We start from the raw sequence: 21,654 nt of genomic DNA, 5'->3' as shown, positions 1-21,654 counted from the left end.
TGTAGTATAACAATTGCAGTTATAATAAAGCACTTTAGCATGCTTTATTATAACTGGGATTTTGGAAGACAATAGAGTGTTTACTGTAAAAGTCAGAATTTTTAGTTTTCAAGCTGTTAATAGTTACTATGTCAAATTCTCTTAAAATGCCATTCTTTTATGCCTAGGAACAGATAGCATTGTGGGGAGAAAAATCTTTAAAATAAATATTAAAATACATATTAGTATGTAACATAAAATGTAATTAAGACTTGCACCACAAATTCCATGGGATAGGGAGAAGTGGTAGTTAACAGTGAAAGTATTTGTGATAAACTCTAAATGTTTTATTCTATGCAGCTGTAAATCTGACAGTGTCTCAAGACACTCTTACATGTCACGTATTTGGGGGTGGGGAATGGAGTGTAAACAAAAATTGTACTGTAGCTCTTACAAAATGACACATTTTCTAATGCCACTTCTTTTTTTTTTTCTTTTTCTTTTAACATTGGCTAGGAAACAGATGGTAGCAATTCAATGCCACAAAATATGCCACAAGGCCTTTCCATGCAAGCATATTTTTCACCAAGTACAGAATCTGTACAATTCTGCAGAAATGGCTAAGTGCATTGGCACATTCATGGTGGAGGAAGGAAAATGTGTCACACTGAGAAGACCAAATTTCGCCGTATCCAGGACCAGCCATCTCAGCAGTGGCTTGCCTCTTCCAGCTGGTAAAAGACGCTATATTGTATAATTCCTTTCAAATACCATACTTAGCGAAAATAGAGCTCCAGCGTGATGACAGTGGTCTTATTTAAATATTATTTTCCATGCCAAAACGCAAAAGTCCAACAACAGTAAACCCAAATCTGGTCAGGAGTACATCATGTGTCCTTTACTCTATGTTAAAAACAATAGCAACAACAAAAAGAATAAGCACTAACAGGCCAGAAATTGTATTAGGCATTTACATAAAACTTCTCATTCCATCCTTACAACAATCCTAACTAAGTTTTAACATTAACCCCTCGTTACAGATGAGAACACTGAGTTGTAGAGAATGTAGGTAACTTCCCTAAAGTCACACAGCTAGCATGACAGAGGCAAATCCAGGCACTCTGAGTCTAGAATCCATGTTACAATATCCTACACCTCTCCTGAATACCACACAACAGCTAAAAGCTGATTTGACTTATCTTCAACATACTACCTTAGCAGAGTATGCTTTATACAGCAATATGAAGTGTTTTGATAAGCATTTGATTACACAAAACCTCAGTAAATTTTACTTTCAGTGAAGATCATTTCTTCAGAAATATCAAAATTAATAGTATTGACAATTAAAGTCACTCAAAGGTTACTTTTCATTCTAAATTTGATGTATGTCAATAAAACAGTAGAATCAATGTTGGTTTTAATTAGCATCACATTGAAGAGTACTTCCAGAGGCCATAGCAGTGTATTCCATGCTGTCTGAGGAAATGTTAGGATAGGGCCTTTCTAATTAATGAAAATCATGAAGACGTTATTTTTTTAATTTAAAATGAGTGCTCATAAAGTAAAAACTATCCTATGGTCCTCATTACATAAAATGTACGGCAGATTAGATATTAGATTTATATAAGAAGTGAAAGCAATATAATTCTCACCAATTAATTTTATTTATCTTGAAAAATATTAAGATATTACTCTATTTCCCATTTTCTCTTCTTATTTTTAAAACCTAGAATTTATGACTTCTTCATACTGATTTTTTGTCATAAAAATTTTGCCATGCCTGTAATCCCAGCTGCTCGGGAGGCTGAGGCAGGAGAATCACTTGAACCCAGGAGATAGAGGTCGCAGTATGCCAAGATTGCGCCACTGTACTCCAGGCTGGGCAGCAAGAGCGAAACTCTGTCTCAAAAAAAAAAAAAATTGTCATTAAAATTTAAAAAATTAACACAAAACTTTAAAAATCAGTATCATGAAACCATTCTTTGTAAACTCTGTAGAAGCACTACAGAGCATTGCTTTCACATAAGAAATCACCTGCATAATAAAGTAAAATGTTTTAGTCTCTTATAAGAAACTACAACTTAGAGAAATCAGACATTCTGAATAATAACCACATATCCAAATTACATGGATCTGACTGTGAACTTACTCCACTACCCAAAGAATTCACACAATCAAACGCTTAAAAAACAATGTATTTTCATCTCTAGTGTCAAATTTAACATACACTGAAAAGATCTTTGTTCAAGAACTACATTTTCTTTCCTCTTGTTTTGTATTAAACATCATACAAATGAACAGTAAACATCTAGAAGTAGATGGAACTATATATCACCCATTCATTCTATAATGAGAATGAACATTTATGAAAAGGAAACCCTTTTACTATTTAGCTCTGAGAAGCCTAGAGAGGTTCATGACATCTAAATATCCACCTCTTTCAATGTTAAGTAAAGTCTTCCTCCATCCTGGTTCCGAGAAAGGTCTTACACATTAATTCTGGGCAGGCCATGAATGCTGTTTCTGAGTAATCTGAAACAGTTCAAAAGCAGTGAATTTACTGTTGTAAATCAGTAAGTTCTAGGACTTCAGCAAAGAGATCAGAAATGTGGGTAGACTTCTCTGTTTTCTTATCCGTCTCAGTCTTCAGTAATTTACTTGTTGTTGTTGTCGCCCAGTGCCACAAAAATCAATCTCATAAAGCACTACTTCACATTGATGTGTGTATGAAAGCACTCTGTACCATATGATAGATTTCATTTTGCAATTTTTTTTTTCATTTAAAGTCTAAAGTACTAAGAAATCTTAACAAAACTCTTACTCTAAGCCACACATAGCTCCAGGGGAGTTATATTTCTTAATGCCAAAAGGTATCACCTCATGTGAGATGAGACATTTGAAAACATTCATTTCTGTCAAATCTTGAAGAGCAAGGCCTTAGACATTCAATGCCATACACTTGTGAAGAGCAAAGATTTACAAGACATATAAATTTCAGTTTCATATTTTCTTCTTGGCCCTTGAAGTCACTTGAGTCTGTAAGTCCTGACTTCAACTCTGAAGACCTGGATTTGAATTCTGCTGCTTCATAGCTAGATTTCCCTGTTTTTGTTGTTGTTGTTGTTTTTGTTTGCTTTTTAAAGAACACTAATATCTTCTTTACCATATTCTAAGGGAAGGTGACTCACATTCCTGTCGCATATGAGGCTCTCAATAACTGGTACTGTTTACCTTTCCTTCCTGTAACCACAGGTTTCCTCAGTTTATTACGAGACAGAGTTTTCTAAAGTATAAAAGTGCCATATGAATATTATCCTTTTTTATTTTTACTTAGAAAACACCAGTATCAAGTCTTCCAAAATGAAGTCTCAACATGATTACAATGAAAAATTGATCAGTAACGTCATAAAGAGGAAATCAGGTGTTTTGGGCATGGCAAGCCCTAGACTCCATATTTAAGGAAATGCTTGCTTTCTCACTGTATTAGCTGTTATAAATGGCAGGAGTGAGGATATTTTGCATTTCATGGTCATTCCTACTTTTAGTCTGCCTAATAGCCACAATAATATAAATATATTTCTTCTGATAACAATAATTTTCTGCCTTGGCGTTTTATACTTCTTTCCTGCAAAGTCTAACTGACTATAATTGCCACTCTCCTAATATGATTAGGACCTTTTTGATTAGACACATATGTGTTTCAGGAAATGTCTAATTTCAAATAAACAGATTTTTTTTATATTAAGAGTATTAACTGAAAAGTAAACAAATGGTATTATTCCAGTGTGGGAAATACTGGTGTTAGTAATATATAAAATTCTCTGCAATTTTCACCTTCTTTGGAATATTCAATTATTCAGGCAACAATATTCTGTGAGTACTTGGACATTTAAGGTTTCCTTTAATGAAAACACAGAAGACATGATCCTGGCACTTACAGAGTTTACAATTTTAGGTTTAGGCTTTAAACCTGTACCTCTTATTTCTGGGCCTCTGACACTTAACCTTTACGCATTCTGACCTTTAAACATGATTCTTATTTTGCATGTGCCACAGGTCTAAATGATTATGTTTTAACTCTAAGTAAATTGGAGCCTGAAAACAAATCAGTTTATCTATTAATAAATAAATTTAGAACAAGTATTGTTTCTTATATATAGTAACAAATCTCTTCGACATGTTATTTTGAAAAGAAAACTAAGTTAGAGGAACTGGTTTCTCTAGCAACCGTTTAACGTGTAACTTTGAGCATGCCACTTAATTTCTCTTGGTCTCAGTTTCTTTAAGGGAGCAAAACTAAATGATTTGTAAAGGATTCTGCCAGCTCTCAAATCTATAATCTGAATTAAGTCTTTCACTGAAATGAATTAAATGACAAGTTAATAAATCATCTAGCAGATCAAATGTGATAGTCTGGTTAAGATTTTGTTGGGGGGAAGGCAGACCTGCACCTTGTTTTAATTTGTAAAACAATAGATCTAGCCAAATTTAGAGCTTGTTGAATGTGACAGCCTATTCTGCAAATGACTTTATTATTTAAATAGAGCATTAGGCCATATTTAGAAACTATTTGAAGTAGCAAAGCAAAATAGAGATTTTTATCGCTTTATTTAATGCCGTGCTTCAAAAAAAAAATCACATAACAATTTCATTAAATCTAAACACAGATACATTTAAAACTTGGCAAAGGTGGCTATGATAATGAAAGATGATTATTTCTCTACCTATCTGGTACAACCAGGCCACATATAACCATGATCAGATTTAATCTACTCAAACTTGAAACACATGGGATCAAGTGGATAATAGTTAAAATATCTCAAAATCAGACCTATTGTTCTCAAATTCCCTTTAAGAAATACCTTATAAAAAGGGCATACACAAGAGAAAAGGAAGGAGAAGGTAAAAAGCTATTAAAAAGCATATGAGCTATTAGAAAGAGAAAAAAAGAATGTCTGAATTCTCATTCCACCTTGATGTTCTAATTAAAATTGGTCATACAGCAGACACTGCACCTGCCAGCCAAAAGTTTATAATGAACAGAGAGACTTACTGCAGAGTCTCTTATCAGTGCAGCTCCCTTAGGGCCAAAAATATTGATCTCTTTCATTGAATAAATACTAAAGTAACAACAAGAATCCATTATGTCTGACCTAACAAGAATTTTTAATTGAACAAGTTACTGTCTGAATGCCAAAGAAAGAGTGGATATACTATCACTTACCATTCTCTTCTTAAAGCTCTAAGTATAAAGGGCAAATGATGAATGAGTTGACGAAATTACTCATTTTCCCAACAGTACTCTCCAAATACATAAATGTCCCTAGTTTTAAAGAATTAATGTAGTTTTTTGCCATCTTAACAACTTGATCATATATTTTCCATAATCTAGTAGCAATGTTTCTCAAGAAATTATCTTGCTCAATTAATAAAATGATGCATTAAAGGTTTAACATTTAATTTCACATAATTTTTTCCCAAATATGTGTCATATTTTAATATGCCACACACCACTGGAATAAAATGAAAAAGAATGTCATTTCTTTCTCTTTGGAGTCGGTTATTAGCACTAAAATAGTATGCTAGCAAATAGATATTAAATGTTTCATAGATCATTTCCTCAGGAAATTAAGTTACACGAATATGTTTCTCAAACCACAGTATTTACCTCAAGTAAGTGGCTGAGGCCCAAGAACTTCTTATACAACTTTTATTAGACCCTGGGCTAAAACAAAACAGAAAATATGAAGATGAATATTTGGTTAGCTTAATCAGCAAATAAAAGATAACTATTCCTCTTGAAATGAAGTTTTGTATTTTGCATCTACATAGAGAATAAAATAAAATCGGGGGAAAAAAGCTGCTGCAATTACTTCAAATGGCAGTATTAGGCATGTGGCTTTTGCACCAAAAATTTGACTTCGTCCCTTCAAAATAGGCAAAAATTTTTGAAAGAACTGAAGCAATTAGTTAGCTTACTGAGACAGAAATTTCTCCCCCAAGTTACCCATACATTATATTATTTTCATTAGTAATTTAGATGGATAATAAAAGGAAAATAAACACTATGGACTTGAATCCATGTTTGAGAAAAACAGTCATACATTTACATGGAGTCACTTAAAAGTGGTATGTATATTGGCCAATGTGATGATTATACATATTCATAAATTTTAAAGTCAGATACCAGTTTTTCCTCACCAAGATTTTGTACTGAAAGCATGCTCCTGTACTTCCATAAAATTTGCTTGATTCAGATATTTTATTTTTTAAAAGTGTTTTCAACACAACTCTGTAGATATGGTTATGCTCAAAACTTCAAAATAAAAAAAAAAGTGAAGTCCACTAAAAGACTCCATACCCTAACTCCAATTTGAGACAGGTATCTTCTCTGAAATAGATACAGAGATTATGTTCATGTACAGCTTGCCTTTTTATTGAGAGGCTCACAGTTTTTCTATGCCAGTACATGAAAGAGGGGTAAGAAAAGAGAAAATAAGGCATTTTTGTTTACTTGTTACTGAACCGTGTTATCAGGAATGGGGCAGCCATCACTATTAACTGTAGTCATAACATCAATTCACTGTAAATATACATTCTAGTCTGTGCTGTGATGTTGATAGTGGCTTGTAACAAAGCTAAAATCAAGAGAAAGATGAGAAAACTGACACTATAGGTGCAAATGAATCAATCTGTGCTTCCTCAACTATCCAGGGATTATAAAGCACAGTAGTGGAAAATAGGAAGGTGATTGTAAGTTAGTCAGTCTCTGAGATCAATGACAGTACAGTAGGCTTAAAAGTATTCTCTCTGTGTGATTCTTATTTAACACACATGAATCATTCTTAGGGGAGGGACCAGAGACTTTTATTCCTGCTAGGTTGCAGCTATGACCTAACTTAAAAATAAGAAAATGCTGATTGATGCTTCATAAATACCACATTCTAGCAATTTATTACATTAGGCATTTATTTTATTTTTAGAAAAGGTTATTATAAATATATTCCAATGGAAATGAAAGTTTAATTTTCCAGCTAGGACTACAAATGCTTTTGTTATGCTACTTATTTTATTTTGAATCTGCTTAAATCTTTTAAATATGTTTTAAACATGACATCCAACACATGAAAACTACTATCAGGCTCAGAATTACAATACTTTGACAAAGTCTAATGCCTAGAAGAAAATTTAAAATATTTGGAAAAATACTAATCAAAACTAAACAAAAATTCATTGATTAGTAATAATCCAGCATATTTCCATTAATGAAATTATGATTATGACAGTAAAGTTCCTATGATTTCACCATTAAAGAACAATGGCACTGACATTAGTCCATGGCTTACTTTAATTACTGGACTACTATAATTTGGAACAAAAAGATGTTTCTGTAAGCATAAAATATTTTTGAAAGGATTAGATTTACCTTAGTTATAAAACAATTTTCATTCTATAAGAGTAAGCATCAAATTCACAATTACAATTGTGACACTCAGAATTATGTCATAAAATATGTATCCCTATATTTTTATATCAGTCTGTAAATCCCAACTGGGATCCACAAATCTGAATATAGGACCCACTGCAGAACATTTCCTATCTACAAATTCTGTCCACAAACATCCAGTAAGGATGTAGTAACTCAAAGTAATATATGATAAATCTCTTTTTTCAATAGAAGTGATGTTAAAATTGAATAGCATGTTCTTAGAGTCTATAACTCCCACTCTATAAAAGTCCCCCCAAATGTAAGTCAGCTCTTTGTTTTGCTTTATAAATATGTTTGAGCACAATTTAATCTTTTCAAAGTATCTCTAAATGCATTCAAAGATGGAAGATAAGTAAGACATAGAAAAAGCCTAGAAAACATCTCTGTCCAAAGTAGCCCCAAAGCCAGAAATAACATGAAATGGAGAACCAAGTCCAGTGTCAGAAAACCTTTAGAATATAGACCCTTAGGATATAATGGTTCAGGGTGGCTAGAGAAGGCATGAAGCAGAAAGCCCAGTGAACCAATCTGAAAATTGAATCACTGTTGTGACTATAAAGTATAAAAAAGTTTGTTATCAAGTTATAACAGCCTGTATAAAAATTCTGGAAGTATAAAATGATTTAATTATGTAAAATTCAAAAGTTAGTATGTCAGAATTGCAAATTAAATTTACACAATTATAGATCATTTTCCCCAAATATCTATGGATATTGATGTATGTGGTTTTGTAAGGGACAGAGAAAAGACAAGTTCCAAAATGCAAATATTAAAGATCATTATACTTTAAGTTAGAATTGCACCGAAGGTCAAAAATCATAGATTTTGAAGCTAATTTTTCACATTATCTTACTGTGTGTGCCAGGACCTCCTACTTGCTGGAAATGATGAACCTCTTCAGTATGTTATATTGCTTTAATTCAAAGGCCAGTTTGATTCAGCACTTTTAGTTATTCATCATTGTTCAAGGCTAGTAAATTTCAAAACTTGCCCATTTCAGCCAATTATCTCACTTTTTTCTCCTAAAACAAAACTCATGATGTTATACTTTTTGTCATATTACATAGTGCTTTTATACCACAGAGATTAGAGGTTGCTTAGACTATAAGGTATTCCCAGCACGTTTTTCTGCCACTGTTCAAAGCCGCTTTAGCTAACTACTCTCCTCTGCTTAGTTGTCCCGGGGATATAGGGAATAACTGTTGCTATCGAGGTGTCAAGGTACGGATATAAAACCTAGAAGAGACAGCCTAGAATCATCAGTTATATGGCAGCTCTCACGGAGTAGGGGAAGAGTCAGTAAATCAAAACCACGTTACAAATAATCTTGTGAATTGTGAATGGGATGAACAAAGATCATCAGCAAATGACAAAGCTTCACTTACTGAAATCCAGTATTAATTACAGGTTTTTTCCAAACTGATCTTTGGTAGATTCTAATTTCTCAGAAATAAAGAACTATTACTCAAGTTGATAGAATTAACAAAAATCAGCCCCAAAATTCTGTATACAAAGATAACACCTACTACTGATCATCAAATAAGCATGTTTTGAAGAGTCTGTAATTTTGTCTTCTCACTTTTCCTTTTTTCTTCTCTACCTTTTCCAAGTAGTAAATCCCACCAATGTTCTCTTCTTACCTCTTACTTGGGTAATCAACAATACAACTTTGAAGACTAACTATAACTATGAAACACACAAGATGCCTTTTACTGACATACATGGTTACTGCGACCTACGACCTTGGCCTTCCTGGCTTTTAGGAAGGTTTTGTTTATTTAAGGAAACACTTAACTGAAAAGGTTTTGTTTATTTAAGGAAACACTTTTTTCCAAGCATACTGTATACTTTCAATACAATGTATCTCTTTGTCCCTCCCACTCTGTAGAGCACAAAAGATAAACAATGGAATCCCAGTACCAGCAGTATTTGTCATAGGTCAAATATACTACTATAAATGACAATTCTCTACTTTATTGTTAAGGAGTGTGTTTGATTAAGTTTCCTACTGTCTTCCAAGCACAATATTTACCGTTATGGATTAATAATCTGACACAAAGAAAGCAAACCTTTGTGTAATATACACTGGTTTTACTCTTGTTCAATACATGCATGGGTGATTTTTTAAAAAGAAGAAAGGGAGGGAGGGAATCTGAATTTTGATGTGATTTAGAAAGAAGAAGCATCCCTCATACACTTACTATATGTTGCAAACCTATGTTTAATGTTTTCCAAGTTTAAAATCACTCTGAGCAAAACTTAAATCTAGATAACATGGTCCTTTGCTATGTTTGTCCATTTGGGTTCTAATTGCAGAGAGGGTAGTTTAAGGAAAAGGTTAATTAACACAGCTGGATCTACATGAAACATTTTTGAGGCTAAGACAATTTCAATTCAGTTCCCCTAGAAATCAGTTCACTGGAATTCTTGGCTTTCTCCCAAGCAGTTTCTTAAAAAGGTTACCAGCTTAACTGAATGAAATCAGAGTCTGCAACCATCAACAATTATCTATAGAGTAATACTTGTTATTAGACTGAATAAAATCAAAGTTAGAAACTAACCACAATTATTTATGGAGCAGTTATTCTTGCTATTGGCCAGTCTGATTGCACTGAACTATTAACTTCCTGAAAATCTACATGTTTCCTCTTTCATGCAGACACCACACAGATAATCAAGGACACCAACAAGCTTATCTCAAAATAATTTCCATTTATTTCAAAGGAAATAAAAATTAACCCGGAAAGAATGGGAAAAAAATCTACCCTAAATGGATAAATAACATAACTCATTTTATTTTTTTAGTTAAAAATTTATTGACATTCTGAAGATATAAGGATTGCAAATAACTCTAAAATTGCTTCTAATTTATCATAGGAATTACTTCCCAAAAATGTTAATCACAGCTGGATTGAAACAGTCTTTGGGAAATGTGGCAATGTTATTTATGTAAGTACACCACATTATAAGTCTACTGGAGAGCCAAGGGAACTTGTGTTTGTGGAAAACAAAAGAACAAGCAGTGAAAGCTACTGAGATGATAGGTCTGAAGATACAGAATCCCTTCCTGAAACAGAGCCTATTTTATCTACAACCATGAAGCTCTGGACATGACGTTTTCTGTTGACCAATCAATCATTTCTACTTTATGGCAAATACGTTGCTTACTATTTCAATACTTATATCTCCCTGGTCCTGGAAACTTTTTTTGTATTCATTTGAGAAGCAAGTGTCCACATTTTGATGGACGGAACTTGAAATGACTGAGCAACAGAGTCATAATCATACTGCACTGAATGCCTCATTAGATGACTAGCAGCACGTCACATAACATTTAAGGCATTTTCTGGTACCTCATGGAAAACAGAAACATTCTATTGAAATGACTATGATTTTAGAAGTGTTTATGCTTTTTGCAAAATGAAACACTAGAATTATACATTAAAAAGTCAAAGAGATGAGACTTTTTCGGGGTCTTATTTTTTCAAATGCACTCTATGCAAGACAACTGTTTTACAATTTACATTCAATTACAGCTAATACTGAAAGCATTAAACCCCAGTTACCAGGTTTTCTCCCCATTAGGAATAGCTCAATTTTTTTAAATGTGAAAGTGAATTTAAGTATTACTTTTCTGGGAAAATTAGGGGTTTCTTTACCACAATACTCAATTTCTATTAAAATAGTTTACATATTCTAAATTTCAGTTTAATTATTTGCACTTAATAATGCTAACAAAATGAGATATATTCAGGAAATAATACAGCAAAAAGCAAATTTGAGTATGAATTGTTTCTGCAATTATATTACATTTGTGTAACTTTATAATTTAGCTATTTGTTATCTACTTAATAAATAAATATATCAAGATTTCATTCAGTAGTTTTCAGAAGTCACAAATATGTAATTTTCATGTTTATCTTAAAAATCTAACCTCTTATAAATATGCAAAAATCCTAATTTTCTGGGTGCTATTTTGCAAATCTTCACCAGTACTACCAGTTCAGAGATGAGAAACTGGTGGCTGGTCCAGAAACATTTTTAAAGATATATCCTTAACAGTTTTCAGCGTGGCTGTAGTACATCAAAGGACAAAAATAATGAATCGGTTCCACATAATTCAAACTATTTAATAAAATAGATAAGGAGTCTGTGATTCCCTGGTAAGTTGGTAGAATCTTATAAAGTAGAACAAAATTAGAGAGAGGGATCATAAGTCCACAAATCCTATCTTCTTTCTCATTTTTCTATAAAGGTAAATGTTCTTAACAATTACTATGATCAAATAAATACAATTAGGATAAAAGGAGGGCCCAAAAGAGAGAAAATGTTGGTAAGAGACCAGAGAAGTTCTGGTTACAGGCCCAGGTAAGCAGCAGCTTAGGTTAGTAAATGCTACGAGAATGACGAATGCTAATATAGTATCTGGAGAATATTAAAGCAAACGTTGTCCATATTTTTAAAAAGAGTGAAATCTAACTTTGGGAAGCCGAGACGGGTGCATCACGAGGTCGAGAGATCGAGACCATCCTGGTCAACATGGTGAAACCCCGTCTCTACTAATACAAAAAATTATCTGGGCACGGTGGCGCGTGCCTGTAATCCCAGCTACTCAGGAGGCTGAGGCAGGAGAATTGCCTGAACCCAGGAGGCGGAGGTTGCAGTGAGCCGAGATCACGCCATTGCACTCCAGCCTGGGTAACAAGAGCGAAACTCCGTCTTAAAAAAAAAAAAAAGTGAAATCTAGAAATAACACAATGGCTACTTTAATTTTTTTTTTTTTTTCTGGTTAAACCATAACTGATAAAATACAGAATTAGCAATTACAGGGAAAAGGGGTGGTTTTTAGTGAGGTCATGCCAAACTAACTTTATTTTCTAATTTTGAAAATGTTACTATGATCAGACACTCAGCATACTAAATTTCACAAAGGGCTTTGCTACAAAATAATACATATGATACATAATAAAAAGAATATATAATTACATTGTCATAGATGGCTGAATGTTCATACCACGTGTCACACGGCTATGGCACTGCTAAAATGTAAAAATCATTATTATAACTGCTGCATATCAAAGATGATGCTCAGAGATAAGTCTTGATTCCACGATGAGCACTTTCAACATGGAATTGTGTTCAAAAATAAACCTTTGACATAGTTTACTAAACCCTTCCCTGGTCTCTGTTTTAACATTTCAATCTCATCTTTCCCAAACGTCTCTAACTCCCTTTGAAGTCTAAGCTCTAACCCTGCCAAACTCAGTTGTTTAAAAGAACAATTCTCTCTTAGTTTTGGAACTTCACATACATTGTTTCTTTCTGCCTCAAATATTTTTATCCTCACTCTTTGCATGGCTAATCTTAGCACCTTTCAGAACTCAAGTTAGATATTACTGCTTTTGAAAGGAGATGCTCTCCTTGACCTCCCTGGCTGGTTTAGACGTCCTCGCAAAGACTACATTGTAACACTATATTATGCTTTCTATCACACTTTATTGCAATTCTTTCTTTAATCATTTGTCTCTTTTATTCAGCACTGTGCCTGTAAACCAGCTCCTGAAAAAATAAAAATTCCTTATTTATAGTGTTGGCCAAATTCCATGGGAAAAATATCCTACTACCACCACCACGTATATACCCCGGCAGATTTCAAAATACAGTTGGCCCTCTGTATCTGTGGGTTCCACATCAATGGATTTAACGAACAATGCATCAAAAATATTCAGGAAAAAAATTCCAAAAAGTTCCAAATACCAAACTTGAATTTGATGTGCACCAGATGCTACATTGAATCCACACAAACAAAGAAATGTGTAGGCCTTGCATTAAGTATCACAAAAATCGAGAAATGATTTGAAGTATACAGAAGGGCCAGGTGCAATGGCTCATGCCTGTACTCCCAGAACTTTGGGTGGCTGAGGCAGGAGGCTCTCTTGAGCCTAAGAGTTTGAGACCAGCCTGGGGAACATAACAAGACCTTATTTTCTCTAAAAATCAAGTTAGCTGGGAGTGGTAGTGTATGCTTGTAGTCCTAGCTACTCAAGAGGCTGAAGTGAGAGGATCAAGCTTGAGCCCTGGAGACTGAGATTATGCCTTGGTAAACTAATATTTTTCTCTTAATGCAAATGAGAATGGCGGGTGTGTTGGCTCATGCCTGTAATCCCAGTACTTTGGGAGGCCAAGGCAGGAGGATCTCTTTAGCTCAAGAGTTTGAGACCAGCCTGGACAATATTGTGGGACCTCGTCTCTACAAAAAATACAAAAATTAGTTGGATGTGGTGGTACACACACATAGTCCCGACTACTTGGGAGGCTGAGCTGGGAGGATCACTTGAGCCCGGGAGAGCAAGGTTGCAGTGAACTGAGATGATGCTACTGCACTCCAGCCTGGGTGACAGAGTGAGTCCCTGTCTCAAAAAAATAATTTTTTTAAAAAAGGCAACTAAGATTCTATTTCATAAGATTACAAAGCTCCTAAACCAGTTTCCTAATTCAAATGACAGTTAAATTTCTATGTATTGATGTGTATTCTCTGGCATGCATTCTGCTAGGCACTTTTCGTTCATTATCTTAATTCTTACAACCATCCTAAAAGAGAAAGTGAGACTCAGTGGTATTAAGTAAATTTTCCAATATTAGAAAGGCGGTAAATGTCAAAAATAACAAACAATACCTCACTGTCTAACAACAAAGCCTTTGTTCTTACTGTTACACTCTATTTCTGGCAGAAACTGCACAACATTATACAGTCTCTATTCATTTCATTATTCACTAACTCGGGAATCTGGCGATGCCCAGAGCAAAGAATAGACAGAGATGTACATTCTTGGTTCTTTATGTCAACGGCGCTTGGTTAAATACTCTGGTAAAAGGTAATGATAAAATGAATACACTTCATTTCAGTCTTTATCTGTTGTATCTCTCATCCATGTAATATAAAGCAACCATCATTAGGTTTCAAATACTCTTCAAGTGTTTCATATATTTACAGGTTTATTATTCAATGAAACCATCTTCTGTATCATTCTGATCTCTCCCAACTCTGACCTTGAATGTATTAATATCTAGCATGTTTATCATATATTTTGACATTTAATCTTATACGTCTCATAAACACCAATGAAATTTGAAGTTCCTTGATTGCAAGAACTATTTTAATATTTTGGGAGGAATCCCTGAAGCCTCTAGTACAGTGTTAGATAGCAAGTACTTATTCAAATGCTTCCTAAATTGAATCATAAAGTAATGATTTTTGAAATTGTTGAAAAGAGAAAATCTAATAAGTCACAGGCCTCTATCTTGGTAACCTATTTGAGTCTGCATTGATTTGCATCACATTACATTAGAATGTCAAAGATTTCCAATGAAAGTGAATATTTGAGAATATAAACATGTTCAAATGAAGGAAAAAAAAGAGTAACAGAAAAAAAAATGTGAAAAGTAAACACTCCTGCTTTCCTCCTTTCTCACACCTCATTGGTGAGGAGGACATTTCCTAGTGATTTCAGTGGTCAGCATATGGATGTGCTGTTCAGGAAGGCTTCATGCAATATAAATACTATGAGGATAAAACTGAAAACCCTAGGCTGTGGGAAAAATTGTTTTGTTGAGTTTGCTTAGAATTTGGAAGAAGACTGACCAATATTGAGTAGTAATGGTCTTCTATTAAATTGTCATGCCATTTTTCATTATTTCTTAAATATCAGACATGGTGACGATGGGAAGACACTAGTGAATTATTTTGTTGGCATATATCATGATTTCTTTTTGAGATAAGTTCAACTGATGGAAAAGTGTCCCTGGAGTGATAGAGCTAATGAGGCAAATTTGGAAATACTTTAAAATTTTGGAAAGATAGAGGAAAGGCCAAATTAGTATATTTTTATCTTGATAATGGGATTTAAGGAAGCAAAGTAAATAAGGATTATTTTTATTGCATTTGCAATGTTATCTAATTATGCTTCCTAAATGTTATTATTTTATTTTTGTGATGTATATGAGAAAAGTGATTACTGCTGAGGTATCTAACTTATCTATTGTTTACAGACTCCGTGATGTTATAGTTCTAGGGGCTATAAAGGAGAAAGAACAGTACCCTGGGTGTCCTCTGCCACTAGTTAGACAACACCTTAGAAGTGTAAATAATAATTCATTGATTTCATTGTATACAATGTATACACTGACTATATCAACACTGAATTCAATATAATTGAGCACTTAGTATGTGCCTGAAACTTACCTAAACACCTAGATATTAGGTCATTTAGTTAACAAAACCATCAGGAGAGGCAGATGCTATTTGCAGGGTCCTTCTACAAAGGAAAGAATCAGGGAGGCAACATTTCCAAGGTCCCTCATCCCAGAGGAGCAGAACAAAACTTGACTCGAGGACTCCTGGACCAAAGGCTTCATAAGCCACATTACATCATGCAACATAAACCACAGGCTTATGAATTCCAGGGGATCCTGGTGGGTCCTAAATATTGCAACAGCTGTTTATAGAGAGGATTCTAATGCAGAAGGAAAGTAACCATCGGCACCAAAACCATGGTGACTTGTGGGGCAAAGTGTCTCCTCATTTGGGGATTCTTTGCTGTTACAAGAAGAAGGTCTGTATTACTGGAACTCCAACTACAGTTTATCAATGGACCTGGTCCACGAGTCCATTCAGAGCTAGCAAGCAAGATCTCTTGTGATAACCAGTATTTAGTCTGTGGGGGACAGGCCTTTGCACTAGGGTTTAAAAAATATTAGTCCTGGGGGAAGTTGGGGGCTGGGAGTAGCCAAAGGAAGACCTTGGGGACTCCTAACCCGGATGTACGCACACACCACTTCTGACTCTCAGATAAAAATCAGGCAGCTGGGACCACACACACATTTTCCACACAAACTGCTGCACCTCCTTCCTAAAATGTGGGGCACACACACATACCCCTCTAATTCAATTAAGCAAAATAAAGCAAAAAAATGGTCTGAAGTGAAATACACTTTAATAAGTTTGTAAAAACTGACTACAGATGATCACTGATACCATATTAATATTATATCATAACTTATTTGATTTTTACTTTTGACTGTTACTTACCATATCTGCCAAAATACATCCATATTGGGTTTTGGGGGGAGTTGAACTTTAATATTTATATTTGCTTTAAAAACTGCATTCAAACCATACATTTAATGTCTTCCGAAGCTACCTATTTAGTATGTCTAATACTATGTTCAAAGAACCCTAATATTCAGAAATACACATCTTGTCTATGGACTTAAACAAATAGGTCACTGGCCCACACAACATATACTTGCTACCAAAGGATTATTGTGGTTTTAAAAATAATAACAAACAGAACTAATTAGAAACCATAAATAAATATTATATTAAAGCTACTGTTTTGAATAATTGTCTTTTTTCTTCTCTCCACAACTTGGAAGCAAATGGATTTTTTTACTTCTTCCAACGGAGTTAAAAATTGAAACAAGATCAGTTTCTTGACATTGTGATCTATCACGGACTACAGTGATATTCATAGGAGGGCAAACATGTCAGTGATAGACTTGAGAATACGGATTTAATAGAAATACCACATTTTGATCCTGAGGAATTCAAAATATTGGAAGGTGAAATAAAATCATGGAATATATTTTACAATGAAACTGCCTCTAAGAACTATGGGCAAGATTTGTCATTGGCTTTGTGGAATGTACATTAAGATTTTTCAGCATACTTCTGTGTTCAGCTGGGAGATATTGTGTTATAATTTTCATGTTTCAATTCATGCTAAAATTTGATTTTCTGTTTCTATGTTAAGTGTGTGCTTAAAAGACCTCAATTGTAAGAAATAAGAAAGGGAATCAAAAAAAACTTTTAGCACTTTTGTGGGAAATATTAAATGTAGTTTTTCAAAAGCACAGATTATTTTCCATCAATAAAAGTAGGAAATGAGACTACAGTTAGTCAAATGCAATGCAAATTTAACCACATTTTTAAAATGTAATTTTTATTCTGTATGTCTTCAATCATTCTTAGAGTTTATAAACTCAGTTTTATTTCCAGATTATACTGGATAGAAGGTAAAAATTAACATAAAGTGAATCATTGGTAAAGCAAAAGTAAAAATGTGCTTTCTGTGTTTGATTTGGTATTCATTCACTCATAACATTTCTTCACACAAAATAAATAAACAAACAATGGATGCTAATCTCTGAAACTTTATCTTGAAAGATTTAAATGATGTTCTTGAAAATGTCAAGTCCTTTTACTGGCTAATATTGAGAAAAAACAACATTGATAATTACTGCATTATTGTTACTAGTTCAGAAAAACTCAGATTTTTCATAAATTCTAGTTAGCTTTGCAGAAGGATAGTTTCTGATGTGTTTTAAAATTCCTAAATATCTAACAAATGCTGCTACGGTTTAAATCAATACTCAAATATGCAGATAACAAGGAAAGAAGAAGCATACATTTTGAGATTAATGGTGTAAAAGGTAAAGGATGAGGAAAAGGATGATTAAAAACAGCCAAACAACCAGTTGTTATGTTGTGTCAGAATTTTCTGTCAAGAGAATGACCACCTGACTGAAAAGAACAGAAGAAAAACTTACCAGAAGGAAAAGTGAAGCTAATGGTTAAAAAATGTGTTTTGAGAAGCACTCATTCACTGAAAAAGTATTTCAGTCCCCTAGACCATTTGACTAAGAACCAGATTTTTTGAGAGGACTTGCAAAGTAGATCCAATAACTGCAGTAATCTTTGAAGGAACTTAAAAGACTGGGGAGGAGCCAGAAGACTGCAGACTGATGCCGACACATGCATATTCACTTTACGAAAAAGGAGAACAGTAAATTCTTCAAAATATCGACAGAGGAGCTTTATACTATTATTACAAAAGCTTCCATAACAACTTATTAGGGATTGATTTGTATGGTGCTAGGAAACAATTTATTGTACCCTGGCTACACTAACCATAAGTTATTTCAAATAAAATAATGAGACACAGACAGGATAGTGGTTAAAAGTGATAGTTCTGTGTTGAACTTCTAAGACTAATTTCCTACCTGTTTGATGTGGCCAAGTAATTTCCACTCCTGTATCTCGGCTTCCCCTCTGTAAAATAATAATAATAGAACTTCATAACATTGATGTGAAATATAAATGTATTTAATAGATCTTCATGACAACATGAAACAATAATTTACATGTCTCCTTCTGAGTGAATAATCAAAGATAGTATCTCTAACTGTAAATTCTATTCTTTCAGAACATATCAGACATGTATAGCTTGGCAATACATGTCTGGTTTTAACAAGGCAATTGCCAACATCCAGCTGGTTTTAACAAGGCAATTGCCAAGATCACTCATGATTGCCTTCTCCATACAGTGGAGAAGAAAAAAAAAATTTTTACAGAAATAAAATCAAACCAATGTTTAGTAAGAGGAATCCAAAAACCATTTCATAAGAAGACCAACTGAATCATTTCAAAAACTCTAGTGTATCAGTCTGAATATACTATAACTTCTGGCCATAAGGTTTGCTTCAGACAGCAGCTCTTAACTTGAGAACCTTCCACCTTAAAAATTTCACTGAAGTGAGCAAGTCTGTGTTCAAGAATAATGGGATATCAACCAACCCTGACTGGCAGAAACAAATGAATTTAGCAGTCAGGTAACATCATTCCAATGTGAGCCAAAGCAACATCCTTTAATCTAATGTATGTTCATAATATTTATACTGCAATTGGGTTAGTTTGTGTACATTATCCACCCCATTCATTCAGTGATGTAAAAAGTACAAGAGTGTCATATTATGAAATGCCTCTTCTTAAAAAAATTAAAAGATAATAAGAATGAAGGAAACCATGGGTGCCATGGTGTGCACTAGGTCAACAGCAGGGATTATACTGAAAGATAAAAAATAAACTGGAAAAGAATGTAAAAGGTTCTGAGCTGATCCACAAGGAAGAAAAATCAGTCTTAAAAAGCAAGTTTTGAGTGTGCAGATGACCAGAGGATCAGTATCCATCCTGGGCGCCTGTCAACCTGATGTTAATTTAGGAGATAAAAATTTGTCCAGGAAGTTAATAAGCATGGTAACAACTACTGAGGATCTTTTGTCAAAATCCATGGATAATTATAGTTTCCAGGCATGTTCACACTTGTACACCGTGCAGTGAGGGAGGAAGTGGAAATCCCCAAGAGGAGGGATCTATAACGGGGAATGAATCACAACAGAATATCTAGCAGCATAAAGTTGAAGAGCATGCCTGGTTTTAAGGTAGAAGATAAAGAATGAAGAGACCTGGTCATGCACGGCCATGTCATTCTTATTCATTTATTTATCTTTTTCAATGTTCAAGATTTTAAAATAATTTCAAACAGCACTAAGAAGGCAGAAACTTTCATAACAAAAATCTGGATTAATAGTTTCTTTAAAAATAATCTATTTGGCAAGACTTACACACTATATCCCTAACTCATTAATGACCCCTACTTAACCCGTGAGGCTTTTGAGTTTATGATCCCCATTTTAAAACTTCTAAAAAAAAGGACTCACAATTCTACAGGTTAGAATTGTGAACTGGGGACTGCATGGTGAATGCTTTTTCACCCTGACTTAACCCAAAGACACTGAATGTAATTGAACTCCTCTAACTGAAAAAGAAATAATGCGTAATGAGTTTAAGCAGTGGTTAATATAAAAAGAGCCCAGAGTAGCAAGCTTTCTTTTTCTCAACTACTGATTATTGACAATGCTACTTGATTGTTTGTATGGTACTTTCATAAAGATGTTTACACTCAGAATTAGGCAGAGGCCAAAAAACATAGAGTTGGAGGCTTAATATTGGAAAAAAAATCATGGTTCACAGACTCATAGGGATTTAGAGCTGCAAAAGCATTTGGAGATCATCTGGTGCAACTCTCACAGGGTAACAATTTACTAACTTATATGCAAATTGTCAAAGCCTTTGAAGCTCACTTTCATTACAAAGTACAAAGTAATTCCAGAAATAAACTTGGCTATTTGTAATACAAATGGTATTAATTGGAAAGGCTATATACTTAATTCTCTCTATATAATTATATGTTATACATAGGATTATATATATATATAATATATGTGTGTGTGTGTGTGTGTGTGTGTGTGTGTGGAACTGCACATATAAACAAAGTTGTATACATATTACAAAGTAGGCCTGTCTCAGCTCTCTTGTCTCTCACCCCTGTGACACAGTCAGGATGCTTTAATGAATACCCAAGGGGATCCTGCAACACAATATATTCCCTGGCCTGTTTGAAAATCAGACAACAGTTCCTCTTGCTGTAAGTCTTCGATACAAAGACTTTTCTCTCTTTTTTCCTAACAAATGAGACCCTATGTTTATCGATGGAGTTAAGAGAATGCTGGTTACTCACCTCCAATAAGTACACTGAGTCAATAACCTAGAGGTATGAGACAGTCAAGGAGATTGGTAATGAATGTCCTACTCATTTGGCAATATAAAAATAAATTACCAAATAATAAATGCTGATTCTTTGGAATTTGGAATAGCTAGCTTTATATTTTTTAAAAAAGAAAATTTTGTGCATGAGTCACAATCATTATCATAACTTTGCTGTGTTTGCAAATTTCTGGCAGGTTAATTTTTGATAGCTGGGAAAGAGCAAAGCTTCCAACCAATTTTCTAAATCATCTTTAGGCAAACATCCAGGCTCAATCACCTGTAGACTCCTGCCTAAAGGCCCAGGTACATTTTGAGAAAGCAGTCAGATTCTTGAATGATTTACAAAGTTAACCATTAGAGCTTCTCATATAACTGGCTTAGGCTGAAAATAAGTAACCAAAAATACACGCATGACACACCTTAACCTCAGTGTCCTCACCTCACTCAGAGGAGAAAAAGCATCCAGAAAAGGCAAGTTTACCCTGGCTATTCAAATCATTTTCAGATATGAGCCTATGTAAGGTATTCCTAGTCTGAGGTCATTAAAAATAAAAATTAAATAGCAGACCTGACGATGAGCAGAAGACACTGGTCATTTAGATGTAAACATATTTCCTTTTTGTTTTTAAAGTTAAAATGGTATCATTAACTACTGGGTGCCAAAATGTCACCTTTTGAATCAAGCTACCAGGACATAAAAAAAAACAAAAGTTCATCTAATTTGAAACAACTGAAATTA

General features: G+C 34.0%; 1 protein-coding gene across 18 annotated transcripts in view; it reads right to left on the bottom strand.

Annotated features, from left to right (window-relative positions):
• The window catches only part of ADGRL3 (adhesion G protein-coupled receptor L3), an 837,546-nt gene that overhangs the window by 763,747 nt on the left and 52,145 nt on the right, over positions 1-21,654 (bottom strand). The window contains exon 2 of one of the 18 annotated variants that reach the window (XM_064367447.1): positions 18,530-18,578. The exons of the other annotated variants lie outside the window; for them this stretch is intronic. The gene's annotated coding sequence lies outside the window, so the exon portion shown is untranslated. The remainder of the gene's footprint in view (positions 1-18,529; positions 18,579-21,654) is intronic. 18 annotated transcript variants of the gene reach the window in all.

The sequence above is a fragment of the Aotus nancymaae genome, unplaced genomic scaffold, assembly GCF_030222135.1.
Source record: "Aotus nancymaae isolate 86718 unplaced genomic scaffold, 86718_ANA_hifiasm-v0.15.2.pri h1tg000006l, whole genome shotgun sequence".
NCBI classification, from domain to species: domain Eukaryota; kingdom Metazoa; phylum Chordata; class Mammalia; order Primates; family Aotidae; genus Aotus; species Aotus nancymaae.
This window is presented reverse-complemented; position numbering and strand designations above follow the sequence as displayed.